The sequence below is a fragment of the Rhinoderma darwinii genome, chromosome 1 (assembly GCF_050947455.1).
Source record: "Rhinoderma darwinii isolate aRhiDar2 chromosome 1, aRhiDar2.hap1, whole genome shotgun sequence".
Classification (NCBI taxonomy): Eukaryota; Metazoa; Chordata; class Amphibia; order Anura; family Rhinodermatidae; genus Rhinoderma; species Rhinoderma darwinii.
The window spans coordinates 240048078-240069925 of record NC_134687.1 but is presented as its reverse complement, the minus strand read 5'-3'; the positions used below and the strand labels follow the sequence as shown (position 1 = coordinate 240069925).

Below are 21848 nucleotides of genomic sequence, written 5' to 3'. Positions count from 1 at the left end.
TACTGGTCGTTTGATATATGATGGAATTTGTGTTTCTACAACTCTTTTTTTACATACTGTATATTAATTAGGCTTTGAATAATTATTGCATGTACTGCTTAATTATACTTGACACTGTGTGTAGTATTTAGTAGCTTGAGAAAGGTTCTGTGACGAACCGAAACGTCGCTCACTTTAGGAGAATAAATTCACCCTATTTCATCTACTCTGAAGTCCTGGTGCCACTGCTCTGTTCTATGGTTTTTATATATATATATATATATATATATATATATATATATACACACACACACACACACACATCTATCTAAAGGGCCTTTATGCTTCTATTAAAGGGCTGTGATTGCATGGGGCTAGGTAGTACACATCAACTTCTTCTGACAAGCATCAAAAGGTAGAAGGATGTAAGTTCAGATGTGGCGGAATTGGCTTGGATTTGAGGTGCAGATTCAGCACGCAAATCTGCACCACGCACTGTAGTCTTCTTCTACATGATGATGCGCTGACAGCCCCACGTGACCTCTGCCTTCCCTTCTGTTGTTGGTGTCAGCGTGTCATCAATCTGGTGACCTAGAGGGGCTGGCAGTGTGACTGCTCCTCTCCAAAGCCAGCCCCCTTCTTATTCCCGGCCGCATGCACAGCCTATCAGAGACAAGGAATGGGTGGGAATAGGTTGCAGTGAGGTAAGAAAAGCATGATGGGTTATGTAGTTTATCAGTGCAAGCTGAAATCACCATGTCCCGGAAGTAGAGGAGCGTATGTACCGCAATATTGCACTAAATTATTATTTTCTTTTAGGAAATGATGTAGTACCATAAGGGAAATTATATACATGTGTTCGGGGAGGTTTGTTTTTTTTAAGCCTTTGGAAACTCGATTTCGTTCTTTCCAGCTAGATGAAGATACATCTTTTTATATCCAACATATGAAATTCCGCCTCCTTTTCATTTTTAGGGGAGAAACAGAAAGCAGGAAGGGATATCTCTTGATGACCGTGAAATCTGGATACAAGCTTTGGAAGGAAGAATGATAAAGTTCTTAGAATAACTATCTTCCAGAATGCTTAGATGAGGTGGACTAGTTATAAGGGAGAAGGGAGACGAATTGGATTTCACAGACTCTGCGAGATGTAATTGCTAGAAGAAAAGCCATTTTCAAAGTCAGGAACTTTAATGAGGATTCTTGAATAATTTCAAAGGCATGTTTGGTAAGCGCTGTTAGTATCAAGTTTAGATCCCAAGGAGGAACTTTAGAAACAATTGGAGCCGCTATACGCGATGTTGCTCTAAATCTTTTAATCCACGGATGGTCAGATCGTTTCTGATACAGGAAGTCACTAAGAGTTGCAACATGGACCTTTAAAGTTCTGTTTTTTAAGCCTAAATCGAGACCTGATCGAAGTAAATCAAGGATAGTGGATATCTTGGGTGGCAATAAATAATCTGATGAAGACTTTCAGTTCAGGAAGGAGAGGAAGCAGGGGTGTAACTATGAAAGAATGGACCCCATAGCAAACTTTTGACTGGCCCCCCCTCCCCCTCACCGGCGTGATCCAATGACTTTATCACGCCGGCCTGCGCAGGGATCCCGTCCCTGCGCCTGATAGGCTGCAGGCTGAACGGCTTGTAGCCAATGGCAGAGCAGGGAGGTACCTCCATGCTCTGTCGTAGTGTTCAATAGTATCTGCGTCCTAAGGACGCAAATACTTTTGAATGTGGCGTCGCTACCGCTGTAGCAGCCATTGCGGCAACTAGTAGCGCCATCGGGCATGGGGGGGCCATGCCGGTGGGCCGGACGGGCCCCCTCATGCCGCGAGCGCCGTAGCAGTCACCATGGATGCTACAGCGGTAGTTATGCCACCAAGAGGAAGGTTCTCCATACTTTGTGGTAAATCTTGGAGGTAACCTTCTTCCTGCTTTTTAATAAGGTATCTAACTACCTTTTTTGAAAGACCCTTATACATCAACAAACTCTGTTCAATATCCAGGCTGTAAGATGAAGTCGACTCACCACCAGGTGTAGGACTGGACCCTGGAACAGTAAATCCCGTCTGAAAAGTAGATGCCAAGGGGCTTCCTGAGACATCTTTAGTAACAACGGGAACCATGACCTCTTGGGCCAATATGGGGCTATAAGAATAATCTTTGCTGCCTCCTCCAACACCTTCTTTAGTACCTTGGATCGTCTTTGTAGGACAATGAGAATAATTCCATTACCTTGTTGTTTGCAAATAAATCGATTTCTGGCTGTCCCCACCTCTTTGTGATGTCTTTGAAAATTTGCAGATTTAGACACCATTCTTCAGAGAATAAGGACTGTCTGCTCAGGTACTCTGCTACCTGATTTTCTGTTAGACACAAGATATTCTTTTCGGCCCAGATGAAGATTTGTTCTGATACATGGCAAAGGCGACAGCTTCTTGTTCCCCCTTGTTCAGGTATGCTACTGTAGAGATGCTGTCTGAAAATATCTGTCTTTTAATGGGCGTTCTAGGGCTTTCAGAGCTTTCCAGACTGCAGTTAGTTCTCTTAGGGTATGTTCACACGCTGAGTCAAAAACGTCTGAAAATACGGAGCTGTTTTCAAGGGAAAACAGCTCGTGATTTTCAGAAGTTTTTTAAAGCCACTCGCGATTTTCGCTGCGTTTCTCGCGGCGCTTTTTACAGCCGTTTTTGGAGCTGTTTTCTATAGAGTCAATGAAAAACTGCTTCAAAAACGTCCCAAGATATGACCTGCACTTCTTTTTCGCGGCTGTTTTGCAAAACGGCCGCGTAAAAAAACGGCCCGTCGGAGCAGAACGCAGTTTTTCCCATTGAAATCAATGGGCAGATGTTTGGAGGCATTCTGCTTCCGATTTTTCAGCCATTTTTCTGGCGTTTACGGCCCGAAAATAGGCCGTGTGAACATACCCTTAGGTTTGACAAGGCTCTTGATAGAGAGATTCCAGGATCCCTGAACCATGTTCTGACATTTGTGGGCTCCCCAGCCGAACTAACTGGTATCTTTGGTTATAACTACTGGATTTTTCTGTGACCAAGGGACACCTCTTAGGCCCTGTTCACACTTAGTTTTTTTGCAGGCAGATTTTGAACTGCCCTCATGCCATTTGCCGTGGTTTTTGCCCGCGGCCATTGAGCGCCGTGTCAAAAACACAACAAATAATGCTTTCTCTGCCTCCCATTAATGTCAATGGTAGGTCAGAGACGTAAACGCCCGAAGATAGGGCATGTCTGTTCTTTTTCCCGCGAGACTGTTTTTCCGCTCGCGGGAAAAAAATGCCTCCGCCTCCCATTGAAATAAATTGGAGGCATTTTTGGCCGTTTTTTCGGCTCAGCGCTCACCCGAGCACTTCTGCCACTTAATTTTAGTGATTAGTGGGGGTCTCAATACTAAGACTCCAACCGATCAAAGCTTCTGACAGGTCACTCTGACCTGTCAGAAGTTTTTTGAAAGTATAGTTACCCTTTGACCATATACTGTAATGGTTATTAACCCCTTAATGACCGCCGATACGCCTTTTTACGGCGGTCATTAGTGGGCTTTATTCTAGAGCGCCGCTATTCTACGTCGCTGCTGTAGAATAAAGTAAACAGAGAAGGGAGCCGTGAAATCTCCCTGATCTCAGCTGCCAGAGGCAGCTGAGGGCTGGGGGCGTCCCTGCTCTGCCGTAATATCGATCTTACCCGTTTAACCCTTCAGATGCGGTGCACAATAGCGAGCACCGCATCTGAATGGTTTTGGAGAGAGGGAGGGAGCTCCCTCTCATCTCACTGACACCCGGCGATAAAATCGCAGAGTGTCTGTGTCTTCTATGGCAGCCGGGGGTCTAATAAAGACCCCCAGGTCTGCCTGGAGTGAATGCCTGCTAGATCATGCCGCAGGCATGACCTAGCAGATGCCTGTCCGTTTTAAACGGACAGGCAGTAATACACTGCAATACAGAAGTATTGCAGTGTATTATAATAGCGATCGGAGGATAGTGAAGTCCCCTAGTGGGACTAGTAAAAAAGTTTAATAAAGTTAATAAAAAAAAAAAAGTGAAACAAAAAAAATGAAAAACCCATTTTTTCCCCTTACAAAATGCTTTACTATTAAAAAAAACTACAATAAAGCAAAAAAGTTACCCATATTTGGTATCGTCCGTAACGACCCCGACTATAAAGCTGTTACATTATTTAACCCGCACTGTGAAGGCCGTAAAAAATAAAAAATAAAATAAAAAACAATGGAAAAATTGCTGTTTTCTGTTAATCCTGACTTAAAAAAAATGTGATAAAAAGTGATCAAAAAGTCGCATCTACTCTCAAATGGTACCAATAAAAACTGCAAGTCGTCCCGCAAAAAACAAGACCTTCTACAGCTATGCTGACGCAAAAATAAAAAAGTTACAGCTCTTCGAATGTGACAATGGAAAAATGTAAAAAATGGCTTGGACATTAGGGCCCAGAATGCAAGCAGGGGGAAGGGGTTAAAATATCTAGAGACGGCCTGTGACACAAATGTAATTCAGGCTTGCCAAAAAAACTTGTTTCAAGTCTGTGCAGTACATTTGAATTAAATAAATCTATGGCCATATCCGCAACTTTTGAGATGAAGTACCCTAACAAAGCCAGTAGATGGTGGTATAAATTCAAATTTGTTAATGTTTGTGTTTGCAATGTTCTATTGAAAATTAAGTAGCTAGGGAAGATGACAGTTCTGCTTTAGGAAAATCGCAACAAAAAAATGCATGTATTTATTTGCGTTTTTATTGTGGCTTTAGGAGCTGCTTTCTGCCTTATCACTTCCAGTATGTGTGGAAATTCTCTAATTGTATTAGAAATTTAGTGATCGAACACCTAAATTATGCATTAAAACATATATTTTAAATCCGTTGGTATCATTGAAGAGTAGTGCACTTGGTGTGGAGGAGCTAACACACGTAGTCCTGCTAACCAGCCTCTAACAGGTTTGTTGCTGTTTTTCTACACAATCTATAGCATGTCAATCACCAACAATAAACAGACAGTTGATCATTATAATCATAGACAGGATCTCTAAACTTTAACTTTTCTTTTAATAAGGATCTCTGCAGATGTAACAAACTGTAGAGCGACAATGGCTGATGTCCAAGTTACTCATTTATCAATTGCATATTTATTTTGTACAGAAGGAGGTAATTTAAAAATACACTAACCTATGTATATTTTATCTACAGTAACTGTGCAGGAGAAAGCAATCTATTGTCTCATGTAAAATGCCTTTCAGGCTGTAGAGAGGCTTGCTATAGGATTTGTGACAAAGTCTAGAAAAATGTTCCCTAGTCTATGTACGTTATAGGCATGATACATAAGTGTATTCTGTTTTCATAGATTTATGATAAGTTTTGAATACTGTCATAACGTACCTGTAATGACAATAGTCATCTGTTTTATAAATGCTTGGACATTAAAGGGGCCGATCATTTTTTCATCCGACTTCCCACTGCTTTCAATGTAAGAGACAAAAAGAAACAAAACTTTTATCATTCTTGCCATGCATGCAACTTTCTTGCGCAAGCAACACTCATTATTACGGATGTATTTATCAGCAATTATGTAAGAAACAAAATCTAATTACAATGATTGTGATACATTGTCCTGTCCAATGGAATCAATTGTGAGAAAGGAAAAAACCTAGTGGTTATGAAAAAAGTTTACATGTAGTGTATTTGGTGCAAATTTTCTGTGCAGATTCCAAATGCCCGTCATAGCTGTCCCATACAGTATAATGCCCGTCATAGCTGTCCCATACAGTATAATGCCCGTCATAGCTGTCCCATACAGTATAATGCCCGTCATAGCTGTCCCATACAGTATAATGCCCGTCATAGCTGTCCCATACAGTATAATGCCCGTCATAGCTGTCCCATACAGTATAATGGCCGTCATAGCTGTCCCATACAGTATAATGCCCGTCATAGCTGTCCCATACAGTATAATGCCCCCATATAGTATAAAGCCCCCGATAGCTGTCCCATGCAGTATAATGCCCGTCATAGCTGTCCCATACAGTATAATGCCCGTCATAGCTGTCCCATACAGTATAATGCCCGTCATAGCTGTCCCATACAGTATAATGCCCGTCATAGCTGTCCCATACAGTATAATGCCCGTCATAGCTGTCCCATACAGTATAATGCCCGTCATAGCTGTCCCATACAGTATAATGGCCGTCATAGCTGTCCCATACAGTATAATGCCCGTCATAGCTGTCCCATACAGTATAATGCCCCCATATAGTATAAAGCCCCCGATAGCTGTCCCATGCAGTATAATGCCCGTCATAGCTGTCCCATACAGTATAATGCCCGTCATAGCTGTCCCATACAGTATAATGCCCGTCATAGCTGTCCCATACAGTATAATGCCCGTCATAGCTGTCCCATACAGTATAATGCCCCCATATAGTATAAAGCCCCCGATAGCTGTCCCATGCAGTATAATGCCCTCCTCAGCTGTCCTATACAGTATAATGCCCCCTCAGCAGCTACCATATGAGCCCCCTCCCATAAACTCTTAAAAAATGTTTGGCTAATCTGCTTCAAAAACGCCTGGCTTTCAGATGTTGATTTCTTTTGAAATCAGCCTCATATTTTTCTACTTCACACAAGTCGTGCGAACCTACTCTAATCATGCTCATACAACTTTTTGATCACTTTTTATTACATTTCATTTAGAGCTAAGGTGACCAAAAAACGGTAAATTTTTTTAAATTCTTTATTTCTTATGGCGTTCACTATGCACTAAAAATTACAGTTTTACTTTATTCTGCGGGTCGGTACGACTATGGCGATACCATATGTATATAGTTTTTTTTATGTTTTGCAGCGTTTGCACAATAAAATCACTTGTTTATAAGGTAATTAATTTTTTGTGTCACCATAATCTGAGAGCCATAACGTTTTTATTTTTCAGTCAAAAAAGCGGTGTAAGGGCTTGTTTTTTGCGGAACGGGTTGTAGTTTTTATTGGTACTATTTTGGCGTACATGCGACTTTTTGATCACTTTTTATTCTATATTTTGGGAGGGGTGGTGTCCAAAAAATAGTGATTCTGGCATTGTTTTTAGGTTTTGTTTTTTTTGCGGTGTTCACCGTGTGGGAAAAATAACATTATAGTTTGGGTTGTTACGAACGTGGTGATACCAAATATTCTGAGATTGTTTTCTCGTGACATATTGTACTTTATGTTAGTGGAAAAATTTGATCAATAAATTCAGTATTTATTTGTGAAAAACACCAAACTTTAGAAAATGTGAAAAAAAATTGGCATTTTTCTAAAGTTAAACGTATCTGCTTGTAAAACAGACAGCAATGCCACTCTAAATAGTTCCTAAATAACATTTCCCATATGTCTACTTTATGTTGGCATAGTTTTTGAACATCCTTTTATTCTTCTTGGACATTGCAAGACTTAGAACTTTTTTTATAGGTAGCAGTTCAGTTCTGAAGTGGCTTTAAAGGGCCTTATATAGGTTACAGAAGGTTTTACCCGAGAAAAGCAACACAATATTTATTGCCCAGATTCTGACGTTTTTATAAATGTCCCACCTGTGGCCCTAGAGTGGTAATAAACTGAAACACCGGCCTCAGAAGCAAAGGAGCACCTAGTGGATTTTGGGGCCTCCTATTACAATATATTTTAGGCACCATGTCAGTGCCACACAGCCCCCACCTGTAGACAGCGCCGCGCTGTGCCCCTCTGTAGACAGCGCCGCACAGTGCCCCGCTGTAGACAGCGCCACATAGTGCACCCCTGTAGACAGCGGCGCACAGTGCCCCCCTGTAGACAGCGCCACAGTGCCCCCTGTAGACAGCGCCGCACAGTGCCCCCCTGTAGACAGCGCCACAACGCCCCTCTGTAGACAGCACCACACTCACCTGTCTCCGTTCACGTGCCGTCCTCTCCTCCAGCGATGCAGACCTGGTCTTTTCTGACCAGGCCTCATCCAGGAAAGTGATGCAGGAGGCGCGATGACTTCCTTGCGCCGTCAGCATCACAAAAAGAAAACTGAATAGCAGTAAAAGGGAACCGATGGTTCCCTTGCTTTGCCAGCTCTGTCAATTGTATCCACGTCTAAATGACTTGGATACAGTTGAGTTCTAATGTGGCTTGATTCTTCGTGCCGCCATGGGGTTCTGCTATTGGTATATTTACTTCTAAGAATCAGATCAGAGGAAAGGCAGGCTTTATAGAAGGCTGTAATATATCCATGTACATAAAGTAAGCCATAATAGGCAGATTGACAGTGAGGCAGGTTGATTAACCAGTTATTGACCGTTCTATATTGGGCTTTAGTAGCCAGAATTTATTTTTGCTAAATTTCTACACGTGCTGGTCAAACGGCCATAAATGAAAACATTTTAGGCTAAAATAGTGAGATTTAAATATTTTATTATGACAAGTAGGGCTTTAATTTGTTACCTTATTCTTCACATATAGTAATTGTTTCTTTTTAGAAATATTGTCCTTTTAGTGTGTGAACTAGTTAAAAAAAAAATAGGCAAATTCTTTTATTTGCAAAATGTCTGATTTCTTTTTTAAACATTTCATGATAAATGCCTCTTATATGAAAAAGAAACAAACCCTGGTTTTACATGAGCTCGGGTCAATACATATGTCCTGCTTTTTGAACATTGATCAATATATCTCACATCTGTGCCTAAAACAAAACTAAGGAGTAAATAAAATGTTTTACTCTTTTTGATCTTCATTGTTAAAAGCTTAACCTAATGAGGAGTGCACATAAAAAACACATGGATCAAAAGCCTTGATGCATATGTATTTCTCCATGTTTTTGGGGGGCTCTTCTGTAGTTTTCGGACACAATACAGAAATGTAATGCAATTAATCTTTGTTATGTCTGTATATGTGTGAGGTACTGTGGAAGGGAAATAAATGTGTAATGAAATTGTAAGACTATTGCAAATGCCTAAACCTCTTTACAAGGTCTTGTGTAGTATATCTAAAGCTGCTGCTATGAGGAGCCTCAGTGATCATCTTCAGAGAAAGGCTGTGCAGTTATGAATTTTTTCCTATGTATCGCTACATGACTCAAGTAAGTAGAGTCGTGTACTTTACAATTTTTCTCAATTGAAAACTTTACCTATAAATAAAATAGACACTGGAAACCGGGTTGGATTTTAATGGCCACAGCAGCCGTTTTATTACGTACAGAAAAAAAGTAATTCTTAACTTTTATAAGATATTTAATAAAACGAGAACTCCTACAAGGAATTCCAACCATAAATAACTAAAACACGACTATCAGGGTCATAACATTAAGCCATTTGTTAGGGATCTGCCAGGTACTTCATCTAGGTATACTCCTGGGATTAATCAATCCACACCTGAGGCCAGACCTGTTCGACTGACACCATCTCCCACCAACCAGGGTGGCAGGCTCAGGAGTGGGAGAGCCTATCGCGGCCTGGTCTGTCGGAGTTAGCTCCGCCCCCTGTCCTTTATTACCTGCCCTGTTCTCTCTCTCAGTGCTTGTAATTCTTTTGGATTCCTGGCCCCACTGCTGCTTGCTCCAGCCTGCTTCTGCCGTGCTTCTGCCTTGCTGCAGTTCTGCTTGACCTGCTTTGCCCCTGGCTTGCTTCTGTCTCCGTGCCCGCTCGGGTGTACTCACTTCGTCCTGGTCCTGACTGTTCGTTCGCCGCTCCGTTTCCTCGTGGCGTTCCGTGGCTCCTGCCCCTTCCCTTGCGTGTTCCCTGTTTGTTTTCCTGTGCACTTAGCCAGCGTAGGGACCGCCGCCCAGTTGTACCTCGTCGCCTAGGGCGGGTCGTTGCAAGTAGGCAGGGACAGGGCGGTGGGTAGATTAGGGCTCACTTTCCCTTCACCTCCTTCCTGCCATTACACCATTATTCCTAACACGGAAAAAGACAGGGACAAGCCCCTGAAGCTACCCACATGTACCTTGGTCATCTGCCCATCCCAATTCCTTAACCCCAGCTGTAACCCAGCTCGGAGGCACAGATTACCTCTGCAGATGAACTCTAATATATCACCAAGCCTTCCAAGGGATAACACTCTAGGAAACCGTCTCCCAACTATTCGGGGGGTGCATCCCGCCACCACTGTTTTTTACTTATTTCAAGGACTCCCCCCCCCCCCCCCCCCCCGCAGCTGCAATGACAACACCCCAACCAATAACATGCTACAGCCACCAACTACTCAATCTGAGAAAAGGTACATAAAAGAAAAGCTAAAATTAGGGCGGGCGGGGACTGTGTTGCTGCTTCATTGTCCCAACGCGCAGTGACTGTGAGGACGGCGGGAAGGTAAGCACAGCCCACAAAACCCCTCCCCTATCCCACTACCTAGCCCTCTCTTTAACCCCTCCTGTTCCTAAAAGCCCACTGACCCAACCTTGCTATTCTCTCCCTCCTATCTTAGTCATGGTTTTTATTATTTTCTGTCTGCAGTACGGCCTCTTCTTGATTTCAGTAGGTGCTGGTGACTGGTCAATTTTACACAATAGTTTTTTGCATCCGCATGATATACAAAGTTATATGGTTCATATTGTGAAGCCAACATCTATCTATGGGGCTTAGAACATGAACATATAAAATATGTGTGTAGTTAAACTATGCAATGTGCATTGCTTTTGTCTATTTTGCATTGGTAAAATGTCCTTTAACCCCTTAACGACATCTAACGTATGGGTACGTCGTTGTCGTTAGGTACTGTAAAGGATCTGCCAGATACAACTTCTGTGTCGACGCCCATAGGTAATCAGTCTGCACCTGCTTCTATGTCTGTGAGACTGACTCCATCTTCCACCACCCAGGATGGCAGGCTTAGGAGTGGGAGAGCCTATCACAGCCTGGCCAGACGGAGCTAGCTCCCGCCCTCTGTCTATTTATACCTGCCTTTCCTGTTCCTCCTTTGCTTGTGATTCTTCTCTGCTGGTTTCCTGGCCCTGCTGCAGCTTCTTGAACTACTGATACTCTGCTTGGGATTGACCTTGGCTTTTCTGACCACTCTTCTGCTCTGCGTTTTTGTACCTCGCTCATCTCCTGGTTTTACTCGGCTCGTTCACTTCGCTTGTTGCTCACGGTGTCCCCGTGGGCAACTTCCCCATTTCCCTGGCCTCTTTGTACCCTTGTCTGTTTGTCTGTCGTGCACCTATTGAGTGTAGGGACCGTCGCCCAGTTGTATCCCGTCGCCTAGGGCGGGTCGTTGCAAGTAGGCAGGGACTGAGTGGCGGGTAGATTAGGGCTCACTTGTCTGTCTCCCTACCCCAACATTACAGGTACTTAACGCAATCCAACGTATGGGTACGTTGGAGCGTTAAGTGGTCACTGTGTCTAAAGACATGGTGACAGAGTAAAGATGGTGCTGCAGGGCACAGTAATACGGTGGGGATTGGTGCTGTCTAGGACGGCACCAATCCCTGCCATGTACTTGTAAGGCAGTAGTGATGGTGCAACCCCCCCCCCCCCCCCCGATCGTTACCATTGGTCTATTGCATAGACCGACCAATCGTAGCCATGGCGGGCGTTACAAACACCCTGCACCAGCACTGCCCACCTCATTCCGGTTAGGAACGGTGAGCAGAGCTGGTGTGTGAGTCTGTGAACCGAATACTCACCGTTGCTGAGGCCTTCTGTGCTGCGATCGTCATATTCTGCATCTTGATGTGTGATCGCTGACTGTGATCATCATCATCATCATCATCAACTGTGCTGCTGCTGATTTTTTTTATTTTTCTTTAGCAGCAGCACTAGTGATTCCTGAATTTCCCAGTCCATGTTCCAACCCCCCCTATCCCCTTCTCCGTGTACGTCCTGCGGCCGCTGATCAGCAATTTTTGGCAAAGGACTTTTTTTTTTACAGTTTTGCACCATCTCCGTGTGTGCTCCCTGCGGCCACTGAGTGCTGATCAGTGACCGACATCACTGATAAGCATCTGTGGTAATTTTTTTTTGACGCAGGTTTTGATTTTTTTCTTTTTCTGCCAGCACCATCTCTGTGTGGGTGCCTTGCAGCCTCTGAGCACTGATCAGTGTCCGCCATCATTGATCGGCATTTTTGCTAATTTTTTGGCAGTTTTTTTTTTATTTCGGGCCTGCTTTTACTGCACCATTTTCTTGTGTGCGCCCTGCAGCCACTGAGGGCTGAGTCCATAATCCACCTCAGTGGTAATTTATTGCCGCAGATTTTTTTGGGCCTTTTTTTGTTTTTTATTTTTCTGCCAGCACCGTCTCCGTGTGTGCGCCCTGCAGCCCTTGAGCGCTGATCAGTGACCACCATCACTGATCGGCATATGTGCTAATTTTTTGGCACAGGTTTATTTTTTGGCCTATTTTTATTGCACCATCTTTTTGTGTGCGCCCTGCGGCCACTGAGTGCTGAGTCAATAATCAGCCTCGTAATTTGTTGACGTGGGGTTTTTTGGGCCTTTTTTTAATCTATAAAACTGTAAAAAAGTTAAATAAAATATAGTTAGGTGTAGCTAGTACTTGCATAGGTAGGACGTTAGGGTAGCTCTATTTTAGGTGTAGCTAGTACCTGCATAGTAGGACGTTAGAGTAGTGGTAGTTTAGGGGTAGCTAGTACCTAGTACCTGCATAGGTAGGGCATTAGGGTAGCGGCCTTATAGGTTAGCGTCCGTTTTATAATAAAAAAAGTTACATAGCATTTTATATAGTGCTAGATTTAGTGTCAGTGGTTACTGTAGCTTTATCGTTTTAGTCTAAATTACCGCAGAATAATTTTTATACTACAGTTTTTTTAGCACTAATATATAGCGTTACAGATTTAGCGTCAGTTAGTGACGGACATTCCATTTTTTTACTGAAGTTCGTCCACAAAATTTTACATAGGGTAGTTTTAGGCCCCATGCACACGAACGTGCTTTTGTGGCCGCAATTACCCCGAAAATCCATGGGGGAATTGCGGCCCCATTCATTCCTACAGGCCCATGCACGCGACCGTGGTTTCCACGTGGTGAGAACGGACATGTCTTATTACGGCCGTGTTCTGCGGTCCAGGCTCATAGGAATTAATGCACGCGGCCATGTGCACAGCCCGTGATTTGCGAGCCGCTCGCGGGTGTCACTCCGCGGCCGGCCGACCCGAAAATCACGGCCGTGCACAAAGCTACGGTCGTGTGCATGAGGCCTTATAGTTTTAGCCTAAATTTACTGCAGTAGTTTTTATACTACATTTTTTTTTAGCAGATTCAACGTCACTAAATTTTAGTTAGTGTCACGTAGTCAGAAAATGCTTTACTGTTTTATATTGTCATAATTTTTTGTTACTGAAGTTTGTTCAGTAAATTTTTTATACTTCATTTTTTTTTCTAAACTTTATTTTCTTGCTCCTTTTTTTTTTTTATTCAGCAAGTTTGAAATACACGTGTAAAAGCACAACACACACAACCCCCTGTGTAAAAATAAAGTCAGTGTTACACGTGTTGAAGCATTACACACCCCCCTAATAAAAATGTCCCAATCATCCTAAGGGCACGATAGCAGGCATTTACGTCTGAAAAGACAGACTGTCCTCAGGAGAAAACAGCTGCCTCGTTTCAGACGTAAATGCTCCTCCTCGCATTTTGCGAGGCTTCTCTGACAGCCGTAAATTTTGAGCTGTGCTTCATTGAGTTCAATGAAGAACGGCTCAAATTACGTCTGAAAAAAGTGTCCTGCACTTCTTTTGACGAGGCTGTATTTTTACGCGTCGTCGTTTGACAGACGACGCGTAAATGACAGGTCGTCTGCACAGTACGTCGGCAAACCCATTCAAATGAATGGGCAGATGTTTGCCGACGTATTGTAGACATATTTTGAGACTGAAGGGTTCACAGACAGATTTTTTTTAAATATTTTCTTCAGTGAGGATTTAGTGAATTTAATTGTGGCCCAGATCAATTTATATGCCCAGCAATTTATAACCCAGATCCCCACGTACAGATGTTTTGTACAACACCCCAATTTACCGCATGGCAATGCCCCGGACTCGCTTTGAATCTATTCTTAAATTTTTGCATTATAAGAATAATAATGCACAATGCCCGCCTTGTGATGACCCTACATATGACCGCCTATTCAAAATCAAGCCAGTCATTAATCATTTCTGCACGAAATTTCAAGAAGCGTATACCCCCCAAAAGAACATTGTAATAGACGAGTCCCTTGTACATTTTAAGGGTAGGCTAAAATTCCCCCAAGTAAGAGGGCAAGGTATGGGGTAAAAATTTACAAACTGTGTGAGAGTAGCTCAGGGTACACCTACAGGTTTCGGGTTTATGACGGGAAGGTCTCCAGGATTGAACCCCAGAATGCCCCCCCCCCCCCCGTCCTGGGAGTTAGTGGGAAAATAGTGGGGGATATGGTGAACCCAATGCTGGACCAGGGTTATCAACGTTACGTGGATAATGTCTACTCCCCCAGGGGTGTAACTAGGAAAGACTGGGCCCCATAGCAAACTTGACCGGGGCCCCCTCCGAGTGCCACAAGCAACCCCCTTTATAAATAGAATGTGCCATACAGCCCCCTGTAGACCGTGTCACACCCCATTTGTAGATAGCGCCCCCACCTCCCCCTTGTAGATAGTGCCATACAGCCCCCCTGTAGATATCACCATAAATCCCCCACTGTATATAGCGCTATACAGCTCCCACTGTATATAGTGCCACACAGCCCCCCTCCCTTGTATATAGTGGCACAGAGCCCCTCCTTAATAGATAGTGCCACACACAGACCCCTGTAGATTGCGCCACACTCAGCCCTCTGTAGATAGAGCCACAGCCCTCCCCCTTGTAAATAGTGCCACACAGCTCCCCCTTGTATATAGTGCCACACAGCCCCCCCTTGAATTTAATGAAAAACGGCTCAAATTACCTCCAAAGAAGTATCCTGCACTTCTTTGACGAGGCAGTCATTTTACGCGTCGTCGTTTGACAGCTGTCAAACGACGACGTGTAAATTACAGGTTGTCAGCACAGTACGTCGGCAAACCCATTCAAATGAATGGGCAGATGTTTGCCGACGTATTGGAGCCGTATTTTCAGGCGTAAATCGAGGCATATTACGCCTCGTTTACGCCTGAAAATAGGTTGTGTTAACCCAGCCAAACACCGAATGTATCGACCAAATTTTACCACTAACTTATAGTCCAATGTGTCACGAGAAAACAATCTCCGAATCGTTTGGATAGGTGAAAGCATTCCGAAGTTATTACCACATAAAGTGACACGTCAGTTTTGAAAAAAATGGCCTGGTCCATAAGGCAAAAACAGCCTGTGTCCTTAAGGAGATAAAGTCTTTGAAGAGTGTTCAAAATATGGATCTGTAGGTCATCAGTATTGCTTCCACGTGACAGACCTGGGGACAGAGAACTTGACTTAAAAAAAAGCTACTTCAACAGTTGTCTCCGGTCACGGTCAACAGTGACTGCAGCATTTAAGAGGTTGACAAGAGATCCCATGGTGCAGATGGTTTGCTTCAGCATGTCCTTCAAAAAAACAAGCCCTCAAACAGCTCCATCAATGGAAAAATAAAAAAGTTATGAAACTTGTAACGCAATGATACAAAATGATGGCCATGACTAATTTATATGTACAGCAGTTTCTCACATAAAACCCCACAACATCATTTGCGTGACCCCACAAGTGGACCCCGATATGGCAACGGATATGATGACTATATTGTGTACAATACCCTGATTTACCATATAGCCACGTCTCATGGTACAAAAACCTGGCGGTGCACATTGTACAGATGGCATTATATAACGCTTATGTGCTATCCCATCTGCAGGCCAAATTGGAACCTTTCTTCAGTTTCAAGAGGTGGTTATCAAGGCCCTAATATTTGGGAACCAGGAAGAGGAAATCCCAAGAACATCTGTCCCAAAATGTCACTATCTCCACTGGAAACTAAACCGCTCGTATTGTACCAGGGCAACACTCTCCCAGTGAAGTTGCGAAAAACTGCAAACAAGGACCCAAAAAAATGTAGATTGTGTTCCAAAAAAGGGATAAGAATAGATAACATTTATCACCAGCCCCGAAAAACCTGGCCTGGGCATATAGCTTACCACACATCCATGATTGATAATTGTATTATTTATTTACCCCATTCTTATTCCCTGATATACGCAGAACAACCTACATATGCCCGAACATTTTAAATTTAAATACTAGTAAAACCCCAAACAAAACTACTACCAAGCAAAATCTGCGCTCCAAAAGCCAAACGGCGCTCCCTCCTTTCTGAGCCTTCCTGTGCCCAAACAGCAGTTTATGACCACATGGGGTATTACTGTTCTCAGAAGAACCCGCATAACATTTTATGGGGTGTGTGTGTCTCCAGCAGCACAAGCATGGTTCTGAAATGGCATATCTGTTGAAAGATTGCAATTTTCACACTGCATCATCCATTGAGTAGTAATTTCTGGAAAACACTTGTGGGTTCAAAATACTCACTACACCCCTAGAAAAAAGCATTCTAGTTTTTAAAATGGGGTCACTTCTTTAGAGTTTCTTCTATTATTTCACCTTACCTTTGCAATTGTGAACCAATCTGTGTAAATCCCCAAAGTAAACCTCAAATGTGCATGGCAATCTTTCACTTTGCGACACATGCGTTTGGCTGGAAGATCATGGGCATTTCACTGGTAAAACACCTGTATTACTGAGGTGCATGCACTGGTTGGCTGTCTAGTGGCATCTCTCTTCAGTACAGTACTACCTCTTCTGTACGTCTACCTACCTGTGCCAGGATAAGTTGTTCCTTTGGACCAGGTGAGTGCGGCTCCATGTTATTTTTCTGGTACACTGTGTACTATACAGAACCCTGAAGAAGTTCCTGTCCTCAACATAGAAAGTAATTTACAGGTTCTAGCAGCTCTCTCTCTCTCTTCTAAGTAAGAACTTGCTTTATCTGTATTCGTTATCTGCTTATTTTTATTTAAATCTTCATTTTTTTCTCCTTTTGAGAAGACCTTTTGGGGACTTCAGAAACTATTACTGAATTTCCATAGACTTATGGTCTAAATTAAAATATTTTCAGTTTACAATTGTCGTCCCTGTAATTGTTTTTTATGTTTTAGCACTTTTGCACAATATAAGCATGTTTTAGTTTAAAAAAAAAATAAACTCTTTTGGGGGGAGCGGACTTTTTTCATTCCATTATTTATTCAGCTTAATTTAACTTTTTTTTGTTCCACTAGGGAACTTTAAGGATCAATCATTTGATTTCTTACATCTAAGGGGTCAATCACAGCCGCCCCCCCAACAGTGAACGAGTGGGTGTTCAGCGGTTCCTGTGGGTGCATTTTGAAGTACATGTACACCCAAATACCTTAAAGAGGCTCTATCACCAGATTTTGCAACCCCTATCTGCTATTGCAGCAGATCGGCGCTGCAATGTAGATTACAGTAACGTTTTTATTTTTAAAAAACGAGCATTTTTGGCCAAGTTATGACCATTTTTGTATTTATGCAAATGAGGCTTGCAAAAGTCCAACTGGGCGTGTATTATGTGCGTACATCGGGGCGTGGTTACTTCTTTTACTAGCTGGGCGTTCTGACGAGAAGTATCATCCACTTCTCTTCAGAACGCCCAGCTTCTGGCAGTGCAGACACAGCGTGTTCTCGAGAGATCACGCTGTGACGTCACTCACAGGTCCTGCATCGTGTCAGACGAGCGAGGACACATCGGCACCAGAGGCTACAGATGATTCTGCAGCAGCATCGGCGTTTGCAGGTAAGTCGATGTAGCTACTTACCTGCAAACGCTGATGCTGCTGCAGAATCAACTGTAGCCTCTGGTGCCGATGTGGCCGACACGATGCAGGACCTCGGGCAGGAAGTGAGTGACGTCACAGCGTGATCTCTCGAGAACACGCTGTGTGTCTGCACTGCCAGAAGCTGGGCGTTCTGAAGAGAAGTGGATGATACTTCTCGTCACAACGCCCAGCTAGTAGAAGAAGTAAACACACCCAGATGTAACACACATAATACACGCCCAGTTGTACTTTTGCAAGCCTCATTTACATAAATACAAAAATGGTCAGAACTTGGCCAAAAATGCTCGTTTTTTAAAAATAAAAACGTTACTGTAATCTACATTGCAGCGCCGATCTGCTGCAATAGCAGATAGGGGTTGCAAAATCTGGTGACAGAGCCTCTTTAACTTAAGGCCCTTTTACGCAGGCTAATTCTCGGGCAAAAAGAAGTGCCGTGAGTCTAGCTTCACTAATATTTGGGCATTAGCGGTTATCACTGAGGAAAGCCATGTCTGGCTGTACATATCCCTTGCATTTGCCGCTATATGGGAAATTAATGGGCAACCGTGTAAAGCATAGACTGAAGGGGTCCGCCAGAATGGCTCATCTTTCTGGCTCATAGAGGAGGTTTTGAGTGGGCGACCCCACTCTATTGCATCCACAAGGGCTTATGAACAGGGGTTGTATTTATAAGACATGACTTTAAGGGTATGTGCACACGACAACATCAATTACGGCTGAAATTACGGAGCTGTCTTCAGGAGAAAACAGCTCCTGAATTTCAAACGTAATTGCTCGTACTCGCGTTTTGCGAGGCGTCAATTACGGCCCTAATTTGGAGCTGTTCTTCATTGAAGTCAATGAAAAACGGCTCAAATTACGTCCCAAGAAGTGTCCTGCACTTTTGACGACGCTGTTATTTCACGCGCCGTCTTTTGACAGCGACGTGTAAAATTACAGGTTGTCGGCACAGTATGTCGGCAAACCCATTGAAATGAATGGGCAGATGTTTGCCGACGTATTTGAGCCGTGTTTTCAGGCATAATTCGAGGCGTAAAACGCCTCGTTTACGCCTGAAAATAGGTCGTGTGAACCCAGCTTAAATAGAAGGACCCCTCTATCACCTGATAAGTTATGGCAGAAAGGAGAGTGAAAGAAGACAAACTAACTCCTTTCCCGCTATTTAACGTACATGTACAGGGGCGCAGCTAATGGCTCATGGGCCCAAGTGCAAAATTTCAGCTTGGGCCGCCCCTGCATGCAGCTTCTTTTTACACAGCCGGCCACAGCCCGTCCGTAACTTTCAGCTGCATCGCTGGGTATCTTAAGTGACCCAGCGATGCAGCAGTAGCAGCAAGGGGCGTTGCTAGAGTCTTAAAAGGTTTTGCCTCCACAAAAAAAAATATATACTGTGTATATATATATATATATATATATATATACATATACACAGTCCAACAGTAGATGAACACAGCACTCCAATGATTTTCAGAAAATTAGGCCATGTGCTCGTTACCTGGGTGTGAATCAATTCCCCAACCTCCAAATAGAAAAAAACATAGACCACAGCAACGGCACCAGGACTTCAGAGTAGATGAAAGCAAAAAGTGGATTTATTCACCTCAATAAAGCAACGTTTCGGTTCAACAGGAACCTTTCTCAAGCCATAACAAACTAACAGAGTGTCAAATATTTATAGGAGGAGCATACATAAATCGGCAATAAAACAATTATATGCATATTTCCATCAAAACATAAGGAAAAGTGTATATCAATATTGTGAAAGGACATTCATAAAGTGCACACAATTCCTCCACTGTAGAACATATAGGAGCAATACAGTATGCATGACAAGTGCACTGATAATCATAAAAAACACTGTAAATAGAGGCAATTGGAGATGATTGGAAGCAGGCAGAGGCTAATTATAATTAGGCATAATTAAGCAAAGATGTACTTACTGTACAACGTTCAGTCTTTCAGGAAGTAGGAAAAATGCGCTCGACACACTCGTGTGCGTCTACTGCGCATGTCCCAAGATGGCGCCCACACAGGATGTTAAATCCGGTGGAACGCATTAAGAGACACATCACCACCGCGCATGCGCCACGATGGAGCTTGCGTTCCACCCCTACTGCGCACGCGCCGGCCGGGATTTAAAAGAATAGAAAAAAGAGATACTTCACCATAGCATCGAATCGATGTTTAAATATAATCCACATAATATAGTGGATCATCAGGACAATCCCCCAGAAAATTATATGGCTTTTGGACCAAATTCTCAGAAATCGGTAAGTTAGATCAATAGACATGCAGAAACATTGTTGTCAGTGTAGTTCAGCACCCCCTAGTGGTCAAAATATAGATATATATGTCATAATAGCTCATCTAACTTGTCTATAGTCACCAATGGGGCAAAATAGAAATATTGTACACAAAAGAAAATGAATACTCCATAAAGGATGTCAAATATTCATAATACATATCATAGCAAAGAGAAACGCAACTGCCAAAATAGGGCTGCATGCGTTAAATATCAATGCTAAGCCCACTAGACAGGAGACAATACTGAACATCTATAAACATAACCAAAAAGGAAGTGCTAACATCCACAACATGGGAACAACATTTGTCCAAATGCACAGTTCTTTTAGACCAATGCTATTTTTAATAAGTTATCTCATAAGAGCACAATGAATATATATTCTCCAAACATGACGTGAACGTTTTTGAAATAAGAAGACTTCTGCCGCTTTCCAATATCTTTCCAAAATTGCTTGACATGTGGTTGTGTGTCTAAAACATGTGAAAAAAATGTGAAAAAAAAGGAAAGAGAAAATATGTTAATATACACAATATGTGAAATATAAAAATAAATACAAAATATAAAATCTGTATGTTCAAAAAAACGTCAAAATAAGACCTCAGTTGGAACACACATCTCAGACACAAATTACACCTTCGAGAACGTCAACCAATCCTATCTCAATGGATCCATTGAAGAGAATAGCTGTCCCATCCCTATCTCAAATATGTGGGCCACAGGGATATTCTATGTTCAGCCCCTTAGGAGACATGGTTTCTAATTTAAAAATCCACTCGAGCTCTTTTCTTTTGAGTATTAGACCCCTATCCCCGCCACGTCTCAACTGAGGCACGGAATCGATCACTCTGAATCTCAGTTGTGATAAACTATGTTTTTTCTCAACAAAGTGTCTTGACACAGGTAGATCTTGCCTCTTAGTATTGATGTTTGATTTATGATTTCTCATCCTGAGACGTACCTCTGTAGTGGTCTCACCCACATAGTGAAGGCCACATGGGCAACTCAACAGATAAATGACATAAGAAGATTGACATGTGAAAAAGCCTTTTATGTAAATTGGCTGGCCAGTTTGTGGGTGATTAAAAACGCCCCCCTTAATCATATTGTCACAGATGTTACAATTACAGTTACTTCGGACTTCCTGGTCAGGATTCAAGATCTTGTGATCCCTGACCAGTCGGTTCTGGTTACCCTTGATGTGGGTAGTCTGTACACCTCAATTGCTCATCAGGAGGGTATTGATGCCTCACTTTTCTATTTGGAAAGGTCTGGCTTCTCTGAGGACAAAATAGGGTTTATACGATCATTACTGAAATTCATTCTAGAAAAAAAAAAATTCTTGGTGGGCGATACATTTTATCTACAGAAACGAGGAATGGCAATGGGGTCCAATGTGGCCCCTTCTTATGCCAATATTTATATGCGGCGGATTGAGGAGGGCCTTGTCTGTGTGTCCCACCACTTCAGTCATGTTCTGCGGTGGTGGAGATACATAGACGATGTCTTCCTCATCTGGACCGCTTCAGTGAGTCAACTACAGGAGTTTGTCACATTTCTCAACGGTTTGAATTCCACAATTCTATTTACTATGTAATTTTCTACAAGTTCCATTGAATTTTTGGATACTTGTATATCTATTGTCAATAACAGATTGGTGTCTGACCTGTTTTTTAAGAAAACGGACAGAAACAATCTTTTGCACTTTACTAGCGGCCATCCAAACACAATGTTGAAATCACTGCCCTATAGTCAGCTGATT

General features: G+C 42.8%; 1 long non-coding RNA gene across 2 annotated transcripts in view; it reads right to left on the bottom strand.

The window, feature by feature from the left end:
- Positions 1-21848, bottom strand: part of LOC142760150 (uncharacterized) — a 352257-nt gene that overhangs the window by 180371 nt on the left and 150038 nt on the right. For both annotated transcript variants that reach the window (XR_012883252.1, XR_012883253.1), the window contains exon 3: positions 5386-5465. This is a non-coding gene — a long non-coding RNA (uncharacterized LOC142760150). The remainder of the gene's footprint in view (positions 1-5385; positions 5466-21848) is intronic.